The sequence below is a fragment of the Marmota flaviventris genome, chromosome 13 (assembly GCF_047511675.1).
Source record: "Marmota flaviventris isolate mMarFla1 chromosome 13, mMarFla1.hap1, whole genome shotgun sequence".
Lineage (NCBI taxonomy): Eukaryota > Metazoa > Chordata > Mammalia > Rodentia > Sciuridae > Marmota > Marmota flaviventris.
Window position 1 is genome coordinate 84,648,097 of NC_092510.1, and position 15,648 is coordinate 84,663,744.

Genomic DNA, 15,648 nt, shown 5'->3' on the forward strand with positions numbered 1-15,648 from the left:
CTGTAGACGCGCTACGTTCGCCTGGTGCAGGACAGATGCGCAATCACTCTGGTGAGTGTGGAATGTATCACTGGCTTGTGGATTCCTGGTGGGACACGGAGGGAGGGAGGAACCCCAGGGTGTGAGACGCATGACCAGGGGTGACTAAGTGCAGGCTCATGGCAGAGGGGACCCTCTGGTGGCTGGGCTGGCTTTGCTTTTCTATCCTGTTAGAACCTGGAGAGACATTTAAGTCCCTTTTATCTCCATGAGAATGGGCCCCTGCTGAGAACACCCATACTGGGGGATGGTGTCAACAGAGATGTCTCAGGCCAGTCTGAGTCCCACAGAATTGACTGAGACACAAAGGATGCCTTGTCCAAAGTTCCAACTGCAGCATAGAGGTACAGGACCCGGGTGACATGGCTACAGCTGACATGGCTACAGCTGCAGGCACGCAGACAGTCTTCAAGAAATGCAGGACCAGTGTGTGGAAGCTGGATTACCTTTATGTTAGGTGACTTTAGAGCAGGGATTGCAGGTAACTGATCCATTTGCTTCCAAACCCACTCCAAGCCGATGGTGAATATCACTAGGATCACAGACACTTCCCTATAGAGCCAGATGGAGCCTCGGAATCCCTCAACACCGTGTCCAAACTTCCCAACCCAACTTAATGGAGTTGACATGAGATAAAACAGTGGGACTAGAACACACGGATAGGCGAACAGGTCAAAGACTGAAAGCCATTCCCATCAAGAAAAAGCATTTTGGGCTGTGGCTGTGGCTCAGTGGTAGAGCGCTTGCCTAGCATGTGTGAGGCGCTGGGTTCGATCCCCAGCACCACATTAAAAAAAAAACAAAAAAACTAAACAAAATAAAGGCATTGTGTCCATCTACAAAGACAAGAGAAGGCATTTTGTTGGAAGCAAAGCTGGTGTAACTTTCCCTGGAGAAGGGGACAGTGAGCTTCTCCTCACTATTGAAGAGGAGGGTGTAGCTCTTCCCGATTTCCACACTGGCAACCCATGGCCAGGAAAGTTTCCAAATCCTCACTGGCACATGGTAGACACAATTCCAGCTCTGAGTTCAGATCTGTACTTATATCTACCGGGGCACCTTAGCAGCCAAGGACACTGACTTGTGCTGGAGAATGGGAGAGAGTAGACACTACGGTAGACGGTGCCCTGGAAAAGCTTCACGGTTGCTGACAGGAAGTTCCACCATGTTTTCTGCTAACCATGTTTCCACTTTAATGGCTGTTGCTGGTGCTGCTTCCCCTGGGTTTTGCTCAAATACTATCTAAACTCCAGATTTGGTGATTCGTCCTGTAGCCCTCCTGCCATAGGGTCCCTTTCGTCTCCCTGTGGCCAGGCCCAGTGAGCTCCGACCCCAGGGCCCTCACCTGCGTTCCCTGACAGGCACTGGGAGCCTCTGGCTCCCCTACTGGACACTACAGAAGACACTGGGCTCTTTCTCTCTACTTAATTATACCACGCGGCTGCCCCTAATGGTGCAGGGGTGCCCTGTTAAGGCATTTCCCATAGGCTGGGAGGGAGCATGTGGTGGCACTGTCACCTACGTTCCCTTGTTCCCTTCTGCCAGCTGTTTCTTCCTGTCAGAGTGCTGTTCTGGGACTTCCACTCTGAATCCCTCCTTGGCACATTGCCTTCTCTTCCCTCTTCTTTCCTGGCCTCCCTGTTCCCTCCGTTGGGAACTCACCTTCTTGCTCTCCGCCATCTTCCCTATAACTTGAATTCATGGGAGAACTCCAACTCGGAGACCACCAAGCTCCGTTCTTGAAGTAAGGAAGTGTTTATCATCTAAAGAACTTTTCAACAAAGCCTGTCTTTTCAAGGGTGCTCTTTTGCTATTGCCTCCCAATTCTAGTTTCACTGGAAGTGGGACAATGACTTTGTTTTTGATCTGGACTCCAGGTGGTTCTCTTTGAAAGGATGAAGTTCATTGATTTAATGGGTGGGGAGCCACAGGACAAAAAGACTCACAGAAAGAAAAGCACACGAATTTCTATCTTCCAAAAGCCATCTTCCTCTGAAATAACCAGAGTGCACACAAGTGATTAATTATCAGAGTGTTTATTATAGCATTATTCGTAACTAAACTAAAATTGGAAACAAATTGAATGTCCAACAAGAGGGGATTATAAATTGTGAGTTTTAAGTGATATTGTAGATGTTAACTTACATCCGTAAAATTTTAAAAAACGTTTTTGGGTGAAGAAAGTCCAATATAAAACAGCATATTCAGTTTGATGACATTCTGTAAAATGTGTAAGTATCTCTCTTTGTAAAATAAAATGAGTACTTTTTATTTTCTTTGTTCTCTTTCCAAATTTACTAGGGAACATGGTTAGTTTTTTGGTTGGAAATAAATGACTAATAAATGCTCTGTTTGGTTTTAGGAAGAGAAAACATAGGTGCATCTCTCCATGGAGAGGACTAGGGTGCAGAGGATGAGGAGCCATCGAGCTGCTCCTCCAATTCTGAGCGATTCTGGTTCTCTGCTCCGCCAGCTTTGGCATCCAGCCCAGCAGCGTGATGAGAGTGTGGAAGTGTCTTCTCCAGGCTCCGTGGCTCCCAGGCCTTGGATGATGGCCAGTGCTCCAACCAGCACAGAGAGTGCCTGCTCCCCACGACGCTCCCCACCCTAGGAAAGCTCCTATTTATTAACAGTCATGGTGCCAAGAGAGCTTTCTGCCTGTGCCCAAGCCCCGAGTACCATGGAGCTTCAATCTTTTATGAAACAGCTTTTCATTTCTTCCTTCTCTACGAAGGGCTTTCACAAGCCACCGAGTGGTTCTTTGCCCATCAATTTTTAATCTTGCTCAGGTTTTATTTTCCACTTGACCAATGCTCCGTTCATAAATAACACATCAAAACTTTGCTCCAATTCCTTCTGTAGGTTTGGTTTGTTTGTGTTTATTTTTAAACGGTCTCCTGTTGGGGAGGAAGGAAGTGGTTACCCCCGTGTGCAGACTTTTCCATGGCTCCTGACTGCCAACCAGACGTGGCCCACCGTCTGTCTCAGCGTGGCACCTGAGACTGCCCACGATCGGTGCCATCATGCTGGCTAGATCCTCTCCTGGTTCTTCCAACACGCCCCGGAAGCCAGGAACATTGCTGATCCAGAACATGGTCCACTCCCCAGCTTTCCTCCCTCTGTTCACCCCATGTCCTCTACTGGGGGAGCTGGCAAGAGCCGGAGTGATTACTGTCTGTTTACCATGTTTTTATCTGATTCTCTCTGAAGTATGTTTCCGTTTCTAATGACCTAAACTGCCTTGTCCCTTTGAAGGATAGCTGTATTGTGATCAAGTTCTGACTGGAGGTGAGACAGGTCTCTGAATTATAGCCTGTGGCACGAGTGAAAATCAGTATTGACTTTTCCACCAAGTAGAGGGTGATGCCCACCTAACAGGTCAGCAATGAGCATTAAATACCGTTGTATAGGTAGAAGCACTAGAGATGGACCTGGTGTATTGTAGACTTCCATACTTACCAAAATCTGAGTGTTGGGGGCAATATTTGTGTGTCTTGCTGCTTGGGTGTGTTTGAAATAGCTGGTTCTCCACCACCTAGATGCGACAGTTGTTAACACTTGATCCCTATGTGCTTTGTCTTTCTACCTGTCTTTATTCATCTCTCCATTCACATTGCTATATCGTTAATATAACATTAGCAATAATTCCAAATTATCATTGCTATAGTTTATATCTAAAGTGTCCCTCAAAGGCCCATGTATTAAACGGTTCATTCCCCAGCTTGGTGTTATTGGGAGATAGTAGAAGTTTTAAGAGATGGGATCAGATGGGGAGTTTTAGACCACAGGGTGCATGCCCTTGAAAGGGGTTGGGAGTTTCTGTTCTTCTCCTCTCTTTGTCACCTCCCACCATTTGTTTTTTTGCTCCTGCCATGATGTTCTGCCACAGCCCATAGCAATGGAATCAATCAACAAAGAACTGAAACCTCTTAAAACTGTGAGCCAAAATGAACCTTTCTCTTGGTAACTTGATTATGTCAGGTATTTTGTTACCGTCATGAAAAACTAATACAATTATTTCAAATTTAGTCTTCATTAAAAATCCCCAATTATACTCAAAATATTTTTTATAATTTCCCCCCAACCAAGATCCAAGCAAGTTTCATACATTGTTATTTGGTTGTTATGTCTCTTCCATTTCTTTTATTTTAGAATATTTCTCACATAGGATTTGTTGGAAATACTAAGCTACTGTTTTGTAGAATGTTTCACATTTTGAAGTTTCTGATTGTTTCCTCATGGTATAATTCAACATTTTCTTCAATCCTTTGTATTTTCCATCAACTCATTAGCATAGACAATAGATTTTCCTGAAATTGTCAGGTAAAGGCTTAATTCTTTCCCTTTTGTTACCAAGTTTCAGAGTAAAGGATTGGAATAGTGGTTACTTCCAATGTGGTCATCTTAGTTTTCCTTCTTCCTCTCTTTCTTTCTCCATTAAGCACTCATTTTTAAAAAATAAAAATAAAAATCATTCTAAGGCTGGGGCTGTCACTCAGCAGTAGAGACTTGCCTCACAATGTGAGGCACTGGGTTTGATCCTCAGCACCACATAAAAATAAATAAATAGGGCTGGGGATGTGGCTCAAGCAGTAGCGCACTCGCCTGGCATGTGTGGGGCACTGGTTTCGATCCTCAGCACCACGTAAAAATAAAATAAAGATGTTGCATCCACCAAAAACTAAAATAAATATTAAAAATTCTCTCTCTCTCTTAAAAGAAATAAATAAATATATTGTGTCCTTCTACAACTAAGCAATTGAAAAAAAAATCTATCCAACATTACATCCATTCATGAATTCATCTGGGTATGACAAAAAGATCTAATTTAATTTTTTCCCAAGTGTCTATTTAATTGTCTTGTGTGATTTTTCTTAAAGTCCATGATTCTCCAAGGATTTGAAATTCTTCCTTTAGTAACATCAATTTTCCATGTGCAGTGGACCTATTTCTGGTCTTTTCATCCCGTTCCGTTGCTGTATCTGTCAAATTGTGTGTCAATATTGCATAATTTTCATTTTAGAGGCTTTCTCATCCATTTCAACATCTGAGGGAACGAGCTCCCCGAGGATTGCTCTGCATTTTTGGCACTTTCTTGACTGTTCTTGTTTCCATATGAACTTTAGAATCAACTTGTCTAGTTCCAGGAAAAAAGAAGTGTTGGTATTTTTACTGCCTTTATGCTAAATTTATTATTTATTTATTGGGGGCCAACCTGAATTATATTACATAAGAAGAACATCTATGAAAATGATCACGTTATTTTTCTTAGGATTATTAATATTTAAAATTACATTAATTTTGTAATATTGAACTATCCTTGAATTATTATAATGAAACTTGGTCCTGTGTACTATTTTAAATGTGCTTTGGGGTTTCTTGGTAAAATTTTATTGAGACTTTTGTATAGTTATGGTTAAGTGAGATTGAAATATAGCTTTATTTTTGCACAGTATCTATCAGTTTTCGGTATCAATTTTATTTTCACTTTATCTGCTCCCCCTCTCCCCCCCCCCCAAAAAAAACCAAATCAAATCTTACATGCTTTTTCTGTTATTTGGAACAGTTTGAAAGGCACTGCAGTTGTCTGATTTTTGCAAGAAGAGAATTCCCCTTTGAAATCATCTTGGCCTAGTGCTTTTGAGGTACAGTAGCTCTTCTATAACTTTATCATTTATTGTGGAAATTAATTTATATGAGCTGTCTTCATTTATGCCAATTCTGGTAAATGATATTTTTCCTAGAAAATCATCTATACTATTCGAGCTTTAAAATTTATGTGCACACAATTGTGTGAAAAGAGCTTATAAATTTCTTCTGTTTCAATAGAGAGTTCTCCCTTAATTTGTGTATTTCCTCTTTGAACTTATTTTTCATGATTATGGTAACTATTTGTCTGTTTAGTCTGTCTATATTTCTTTTTTTCTGGAACTTATTAAGGTTTTCAGTGTGACCTAGTATGTTGCTAATTTCTGTGAGTGTTTTTCTAAGTACTATCAAGGAGAAGGTGTTTCTTTATTATCAGGTACAATTTTTTTTTTTTTTGCACAAGATTTAGCTCATCGATTATGTAATTTAGAAGCTTTATCTATCTTTGTCTTTGGTCCACTTCTCCTACTTGGAGTGAGGGGGTTAGTATTTAAAGACTACGTCCCTTGATTAGTGATATCTATACCCTTCTCTTTGTACCTCCGATCATTTTTCTTTTTGAAGATTGCTCTGTGTTAGTTGGTGCATAGATGTTCATTAGTATTATATCTTCATGATGAACTGTAACCTGTGGTCTCAAGGGTTCTGTTTTGTCTGAATGTTTTGGGCCTGAATTTTATCTTATTACCTATCAAGATACCAATTTCCTTTTTACCTGACATACTTTGGCTCCATTTTTTTTTTTTTTTTATAGCCTTCCTGGATCAGTTTCAAATATGACTCTTTAAAAGAACAGGGCTGGGGATATAGCTCTTTCCCTGTAGGTAAATCAAGACTATTTACATTTATTGATATAAATTTATACTCAATTCTATTAGTGGTCTCTTCTCTCTGTTTTATCCTGATTTCAGCTTTCTCGGGAGATGTATTTACACAGTATTCTTTTATCTTTATGGAAAGCTAGTTTTTTTTTTTTCCCCTTGATCTATGATTAAATATACCAAATGACTAAAACCAGTCCTTCTGCCAGTGTTTCTGTAGAAGTCTGCCGGGATGAAGTTCTTCCTCTGGAAGATTCCTCAGGAGGGACTCAGGAATAAATATTCTGTACGTTTTTCATATTGAGAGCTATCTTTGGTATTCTTGATATTGAAGGACAAATGACTGGATATAAAATTCCCTTTGTGGTTTTTTTTAAACTTCGGTTTCTTAGAAATGCTGCTCTATTCATAGTGCCTTTGTAGGTTGCTTCTTGTTTATTCTGTGGGCCTTTATGTAAGTTTGAAGGCTCAGAGGGTATTCTCTGTTACTTGAATATTTAATATTTTCACTTCAGAATAAGTCAGCGTTATGCCTTCTGGGGAGCCTTTTCAATATGTGAATTCATGTCTTTAATTTCGCAAAAATTCTTGAATTATAATTTTAATTAAGAGTTATTCTCTATTGCTTTTTTTCTTTTCTTAATTTGAAAACTCTGATTATATGTATGTTGGTCCTCTTTGCCTATTTTTATATCTATCTTTTTTTTTTTTCTGGGATAACCTTTTGTTTGGGTTATATTTTCCTGGGTCTTTTAATCTTCATACTCTTGGTTATACAGTTGGCTCCCTGAATCTATAGGTTCTGCATCTGGGGACATGACCAAAAATAGATAAAAAAATATTTGAAAAAATACTGTGTCTGTACTGAACATGAACAGACAATCCCCTTGTCATTATTCCCTAAGTAGTAAGTACCAGAGCCCTTTATACAGCACTTACATTGTATTATGTATAAGTCATCGAGAGAGGATTTAAAATATATGGGGAGATGTGCACAGGCTCTATGTAAATACTATGCCATTTTACATAAAAGACTTGAGCATCTTCTATAGAGTATATGCAGATTTGGTGTCTGCAGGGTGTTCTGCAGCCAGTGCCCTGCAGGTATCAATGGGAGACTCTGTCTACTCTTCCCAAGTACCGACTAATCTATTCTCTATTTTCCATGTGATTTTTTTTTTCCATTCCTTTCTTGAGGTCAACCAGATCCCAACTTCTGTCTTCCTATTGTTTACATTACTTATTTTCTGGATTTTTAACTTGTTAAAAATGTTGATCTTTATCTAATAGCTAAAGTTTCTTATTTAATTATATTTAGTTCCCTTTGGAGGGTTTTTATAGTCCCATGTCCTTGAATGTGTTTTCATGTGCTGAAATAATTTAATTCTTGTTTTCCCATTTTTCTTAATATAATTTGGTGTGGATGTGGTGGTGTTTTATTATTTATTATTATTTATTTTGGTTGGACTTTCCTTCCAGATAAGCACAAGTAAAGTGGGGAGGAGGTTGAGTGGTTTGCTTGGTGCTGAATTCAAAATCTCTTTCCTTTGTGGCTACAGAGAGAGAGAGAGAGAGAGAGAGAGAGAGAGAGAGAGAGAGAGAGAAAGTTCTCTAATAAGCAAGGCTTTTTATCTAACTTTTTTCATTTTTTTTTCCTATTTGGCACTAGCGATTGAACCCAGTGGCACTTAACCACTGAGCTTCATCTCAGCCCCCCCACCCCCTTTAAAAAAATTTTTGTTTGTTTGTTTTGAGACAGAGTCTTACTAAGTTGCTTAAAGCTTTGTTTATTTGCTGAGGCTGGCCTTGAACTTGTGATCCTCGTGCCTCAGCCTCCTGAGCTGCTGGGATTACAAGTATGCACCCCCATGCTTGGCCTGATTCTTGAATACTCTCTTGTTTGAGGATTTTTGTTTTGTTTTGGGGGAATGGGTCATTTTTTATTTATTTTCACACCACGCCTCCCAGGAATACTCTCCTTTCCAAGAATCTTCCCTTTTCTTCCTGGAGGCAGCTGGATCTCTGGGCTGCCACCCCCAGGCTGTGCCCTGTGTGAACAGGTTCTTTTTCACCCCACGTCATCGGTATGCAATATGCTGATCTCACACCTGTTCTTAGTGGAACTCTGTAACCTGGCATGGAGAACGCCTTTTTCCTTGGGGTGAGAGTTGGCTGATGTCTGGTTCTGCCACCCCAGGGCCTTGTCACATGCTCCTAGTGCATGCTCCACTTGCTGTTCTGCTCTGCTCTGGATCTCAGTCAACTCTACTGCTTTCAGGTTTTTTTTTTCCTTCTTCTTCTCCAAAGTTGAAGCTTCTAATGTTCTCTGACTCCTAGTTGAGCTATAGGCATGGGCTAAGAGCAATCTCATCTACTCTCCTGGTTTTTTTCTGTATTGATTTCAGGTCACGTGGGCAGATTTGTACTTCAGTCATTGCCATTATCCTTAGGGATCCCGGAGGCCAAATGTGAATCTTAGAAATGTATTAATGAATGTAATGACTGGTCTTCACTGGTCAATAATTCCAAACTCTTTCAAAGGAAGCACCAGTTCATTAATTTATTCTCTTAACTAATATTTACTGAGCAACTATTATGAGCTTGGGACTAGGCAAAATCTGATCTGCTTCTTGCCAAAGGCCCTGGGAAGCAGCTGGTCCCGGCATTAATCATTCCCTCCATCCAGGTGAGATCTCCCTGCCACCAATTATTCTCTAGGCAGATGGGCCTTTCCTCTACTTCTCAATGATTTATGCCTCAGGACTCTGTGGATCAGCTTTTTCATTGCTGTGATTAAATACCTGATGAGGACAACTGAAAGGAGAAAAGGTTTATTTTGACTCACAGTTTCAGGGGTTCAGTCCACAGTCAGCTGACTCCATTTCTCTGGGATGGAGGTGAGGCAGAGCATGGTGGTCGAAGGGCAGGTCAGGACAGGACAGTCAGGAAGCAGAGACAAAGAGAGCTCTGCTCACCAGGGACAAAGCATCAAACCCAAGGGCACGCCCTCAGTGACCTGCTTCTTCCAGCCACACCCCACCTGCCTACGGTTACCACCCAGTTAATCCATCTCAGTGGATTAATCCTCTGATTAAGTCATGACTCTCATACTCTAATCGCTTTGCCTCTGAGCATTTTTACATTGTCTCACACATGAGCTTATAGGGGACTCCTCACATCTAACCCATGGCAGAGCCATTGCCCACGTCATTATCCACCTGCCCGGTTTGTATCCCTCAGACTGAAGCTTTGCCTTTTCATCTCAGTAGTTTGCTCCCTGCTCACCTCCATGACTCTGTTACTCCACGTCCTACAATTCCTCCCAGTGCCAGTCTTAATTTATATTTAGATATTTATTTATTTGGCGGCTTGTTGATGTACTGTCTGTCCTTCCATTAGACTGTAAATCCTGGGAGGACAGAGATCTTGATCTATGTTCAATCCTGTCAAATGTTGGGAACGTGGTAGGACAGCAATAAATATTTGCTAAATGGAGGACGCCAAGAGAGGGTAGGCAGTTATCTCCAGGTCACACAGCAGGCTGATAGAGGATCCAGAATTAGAACACTGTTCTCTTCAAGTCATTCATCAGCAGCTCTGCCTCTGCAGAGAGAGGATGCCACCCACTCACTGGGGGTAAAAGACAGATGTTCTTTCCCATTTTTGCCTCAATTAACCTATAAAAGATCCCTTCACTCATAGAATGAATATGAAAAAAAACTGGTTTCAAAAAAATTAATTAAATTCAGACCCTGTGCCCAGCCAGGCAGCCTGAGGGTCTGCACAGAGGGTGGCGGGCAGAACCACAGCGGTTCTGAGGATGCAGATACCCAGCGGTGTCAGAGGGAACAGGTTTGGGCTGAGCATCTGCTGGGTGCCAGGCAGGGTGCTGGGCCCTGGGGATTCCAAAACGATCAGGATCACATCCCCCTGGCTGGCTGGTGGGTCTCAGTCACAGAGCAGCGTGTCCAGTGCAGAGAAACAGGAGGGACAGGGGCCGAGGCGGTCCAGAGGAGCACCTAGTCCATGTGCTCTGGGGAGGGGCGTCAGGGGCCAGCGGGAGTCACCAGATGAAGGTCAAGGGGGAATCAGGGAACCAGGTCGAGGCTAAGGAAGGCCCCGGGCAAGAGGCTGCAGAACCCACGGAGCTGATTCCAGGACATCAGACTAGAACCCAGAGGACCAACAGGACAAAAGAAGAGGCCGGGGCCAGGTCCCAGAGGCCGTGCCAGGAGTCAGGCCATGACCAGGGCAAGGACCTGAAGGCTGTCCCCTGGGGCCTGGCCAGGGCTGCACTGAATGGCAGCCTCTGAATGCGGAAGGATCTCACCTGTGACCCGCTCACCCTGACGGTGCAGGAGTCGCGGAGGCCGCCACCGCGGAGGCCGCGAAGCGCCACTCGGGGTCGCCCAGCGTCACTGGGGGGCTCTGACTAGAAGGGGACCTTTCCATCTGAGAGGGCTGGAAGTGCCTCCTAGTGGTCTTCTTCTCCTGTCATCCTTTTCCGAGCCAATGTCCTCCAGGCACTAAGGAATGGCAGTGCTGAGTTCGTGGCTGGTCCCCGCCATGACCCACCCTCCAGCCTGTGGGACTCAGTAGGGGCAGGTGTGGCCGTTGCTGCTTCCCACAAGGCAAAGTGAAGAGCAGCTACCCTGTGTCCGCCAGTTCCTCCTGAGTTCTGCCCATCAGTAGCCACCTCTCCCGTCTTACCTTAGGTTTGTGTGATTTGCACCTCGTTGGCGTCTGCGGGTCACTCCAGTGCCTGGTGACCCCGTTTGCAGATCTCCATGTCCTGAGCCCTCCGGGCCCTCTCCCCATCCTCACCCCGGCTCCTCTCTGCATCCTAACAGATTTGCTGCGCTGAGCTTCGCAGGACACTGAGTTATGAAACAAATTCTGCCAAATGGAAGTATTTGCCACCAAGCACATTTCACCCGGGAAAGGGGGAATTTTCATCTATCAAAAGCCCATTTATTTCAAGGGGGCCTATCACTCACTGAAATTCACAGGAGAAAGAGTCCCAAGAAAATCAAGGGCATTTGCATTACAATCCACCTCGGTGCCCAAAAATATCCCGCTGAACATGCAGAATTTCAAGGAAAAGAGTGTTTTGCTTATTTGCAGGAAAGAAACGAATGTTCAAGGGTTGGCAGGGGTGGGGGTGGGGAGGGTGGTTTAACATTTCAGACGTGGAGAGTAAAACATTTGGTAAACGTTGACCAGAGAGTCACCTTTGATCCTGCAGATCTTGGGGCTGGTCCTGGCAGGGGCCGCCAAGGACCCATGGGCGGTACCAAGGGGAGGCGCTGCGCTTGGCTACCCTGGCTCTGTAGCAGGCTGGCCGGTTCTGAGGTCTCAGCGCTTCTCCTTCCTCGTCTTCAACCCTGCAGGTGTCCTTAGGACTCCCGTGTTTACAAACTTGCACAGGACAGTGAACTTGACCTTCCCACGCTCCTCCTGGGACCCACCTTCCTTACCTCAAAGGCGGACCGCCTATGAAGTCTTGTGCTTGAGCCTAAACTCAGTGTGACGTATACAACTCCATCATAGTCTGACTTCAATGTAAAAGAGCTGAAAATGAGTCCCGGTTAGGGAAAACCCAAAAATTAACAACAGAAGTCTTCCTAGTTGCCTCATAAGTTAAAGCGGGGGAGGGCACTGGTTTTGATTAAAACAACAGTTGACCCTGGACAATTCCTTGGGACCAGGTATAAGGACAACAGCCTCCAAACACTGTTTGACATGGGGAGATAAGTTATCTTCCCAAAGTCCCAAGACTGCAAGGAAGGACCCCCAATCAAGTCTGTGTGACTCCCGGACCCAGGCATGGCGACCATTCTTCCACAGCCTGGAGGCCAGCAGTGCCTGGGTGGGGGCTGAAGGGAAGAGGGGATCGGCCCATCAGGGGACATCCCCGCCATTTCCCTTCTTCTGCATCACGGTATTGTAAGAACCCGTACTTACATGAACACAGCGCTCAACGCTTTCTGTCCCAAGTTATTGCTTCATCCTCGGGGATTTGCAAATGGAGAGGCTCTGGAGGTGACTCCAGAGGCATCAGGCCTTGTGATCTTAGGTTGACCTTGGAAAGATCTTGATGAGGGCCCTGTCCTGCCCGGGGCCCTCCAGCCCTCCTGTCTGTCCTCTGCAGAGCACATTTTCAGTGGAGAAAGAAACAGGACCTCTGCTCAGAGTCTCTATTTTTACTCTCTTGCAATAATTTTCATTGCACCCGAGCCCTCCCGGTTCCCAGACCTGTCTGCGATAAACGTATTTGCCTTGGAGTCGACGTCTGAGGATGCCGATCATTGAAAGACAATCTGCTAAGTACTTTAAAATATTAAATATCTGTGAGCCACATTTCCCAGGGTTTTTTCCCCTTCTCCTTTTGTGATAAAGCCTCTCCGGGGAGAAACCCATGGTTCCAGACTGGAGGGGGCTCTCTGTTCTTTCTTGCCTCCCCGCCTCCCATCTCTCTGACCCTCTTGGTGTTGGAGGAGCAGTGTGAACCTGCAGGTGTTGGTGGCTTTACTTCCTGCCCCTTGCTACCTGTAGAGGCAGGTCTCCAGCTGACATCTCAGAAGGAAGCCTGGCTCTCGGGCCCTCGGGGAGGTTAGGCCTCGAGTCTGGGTCCAAGTCCACTGCTGAGTCAGCCTCTGCCCCTCTCACAGCAGCCAGGCCTGTGGCTCATGGGCCTGAGGTGACCAGATGGGTCTTCTTTCTCCTCCTTTCCCCGCTCCAGCCTCAGGGCCTGGGGAGCAGAGTCCGGGTCTGCTTATTCCCACTCTCCTTGGACCTGATGCCTCTGGTGCTGGGGGTCTGAGGGTGGAGCAGGAGGTGGGAGCGCCCTCTCTTTCCCTGATCACCTGGGTCATGAACCTCTCCTTGTTGGTGGCTGCTCCTCCCTGGCCAGCCCTGAGGGCCGTCGGTGCTCCTGTGGGCAGCCACTGCATGCAGGACAGGTCTTCACTGAGCACCCACAGGTGACGACTTGGAGAGGTGCCTTCCCACTGTCCCTTCCTGGTCAGCCTGGCTCCTCCGTCTCCCCTGGCTCTCCCTGGTGGTAATCTGCCACAGCTTCCCAGGTCCCTTGGCATGGAGGCTGATCCACCACATCCTGGCCTCCGTCCACCAGGTCTACCCAGTCTCCAGAAATTCTACAGCTCTCTCTCCTGCTCTACCCTCTCTTCTCCTTTTCCTGCTCAGGAGATAGGATCCCAAGACAGAATAGCTGGCCCCCTGCCTGAGCAAATACCAATCAGGGACATGAGCTGCCCTCTCATTCTGCAGAGCCCTCGGTGTGTATGGGTGGACCTTTCCCACCACTAGCCTTGGGGGTGGAACAGGGGACCCTGCTGTCTTCCTCCAAGTCTGGGCAAGGGAGGGAAAGGTCCACCTTCCTTCTCACTGGGCCAAATACACATTTAAACAATTCCCCTCCCCCCATGTTCTATGTCTGCCCAGATGGGGCGGGGGCAAGAGCCCGTCCAGCCATCTCTTAAATAAACCCTGATGAGGTGTCTCAACCCACTGTTCTTTAGAATCTAATGCTAATTCTTCATTCCATGTCCTCTTTGAAGAATACCTTGGAGATATTGTGGGTTTAGTTCCCAATCCATTGCAATAATGTGACTATCAAAATAAAGCAAGTCATATGAATTTTTTTGTTTCCCAGAGCATGTAAAAAGTATATTTACACAATAGTACAATAATATTATGTCTTTTTATTAAAGTATGTACTTTAACTAAAAAATACCATATTGCTGAACAATGTTAATGATCATCTGAACTGTTGGAAAATGGTGCTCATAGACTTTCTCAGGGTTGCCATCTATTCTGGGATAGATCCCAAGCTAAGTATGTTGTGCTTCTTACAAACTTTCATTTGTAAGAAGCACAATATCTATGCAGTGCAGTAGAGCAAAGTGCAGTAAAATAAGGTCTTCTGTGTATACAGATGGATAATTTTCATTTTTATAAGTCAGAGTCCACCTTTCACCCTGAAAAGATGAGTGGCAGAAACTCACTCTCCCAGCCTCCCTTGCAGCTAGGGAACAGGCACGTTACCCAGATTTCTATGACCTCATACACCAACCTGATTTTGAATTAGAAACCAGTAAAGTAAAGAATTCCTTCATGGAGCCGGGCAGAGAGAGTGGTGCATGCCTGTAATCTCAGCAGCTCAGGAAGCTGATGCAGGAGGATTGTGAGTCCAAAGCCAGCCTCAGCAAAAGCGAGGTGCTGAGCAACTCAGTGAGACCCTGTCTCTAAATAAAATATAAAATAGGGCTGGATGTGGCTCAGTGGTTGAGTGCCCATGAGTTCAATCCTGGTAACCCCTCCCTCCCCCCAGAAAAGAATTACTTTATAGAAATCTATTATGGCTGCAAGTAGCCGCAGCCATAGGGTTGTATCCAGTTTCCAGGGGACAGTGACAGGGTCCAGTGAGGTCAGCAGTGCAAGCAGCAGGGCCTGTGCCAGTAGCTATACTGTAACGTCTTTGTGGATCCTTCAGCATGTGACTTGGCACACTGCTCTGACCTGCATACAGGCTCTCCTAAGAGTCGATAGGCTTCTCCAATGTTCTCTCAGTAAATTTCTTTTCCTAAACCCATCATAACTAAAACAAAAGCGCATCAGTGTATGGAAGAGGACTTTCAAAGTTGCTGCCTGTTTCCTTACAGATTTGTCTGAAATGATGATGAATCAAACTATGCTATTTTCGGCTAAAGCCTTCTGATTTATTTTTTTTAATGACTCACAACACATTGAAAAAAAAATTGAATGGAAAACACTTTTAGGCAAAAAATACTTAGTGAATGATGTAGGAGCTCTGAGACCCTCATACTGTGTAGTGACTTTGGTAAGAGCTTTCTTATTTAAGCTTTGACCACTATAGAATCAACCTCATCTTCACAAATATTCTTGTTGATAGTGTGCTAGGTTACAAAATATCTCAGGTAATATTGGAAATTCTTCACCAGTATTTTTCCTATAGAAATTTTGTCCAAAACCATTATAAAATAATCAAAAGGTATATAAAATGTTCAAATTATGAACACTAAAGTTTTACCCAAATGTATAGTAAGTCAATAATGACAATTCCTAAAAGTTTTATTGAGCATCTACTCTGGGATAG

At 44.4% G+C, this 15,648-nt stretch overlaps 1 non-coding gene across 1 annotated transcript; it reads left to right on the forward strand.

The window, feature by feature from the left end:
* Window positions 1–755: 755 nt before the first annotated feature.
* On the forward strand, window positions 756–828 carry Trnaa-agc (transfer RNA alanine (anticodon AGC)). The gene has a single exon. It is a non-coding gene; the product is annotated as a tRNA-Ala (tRNA).
* The last annotated feature ends 14,820 nt before the right edge of the window (window positions 829–15,648 follow it).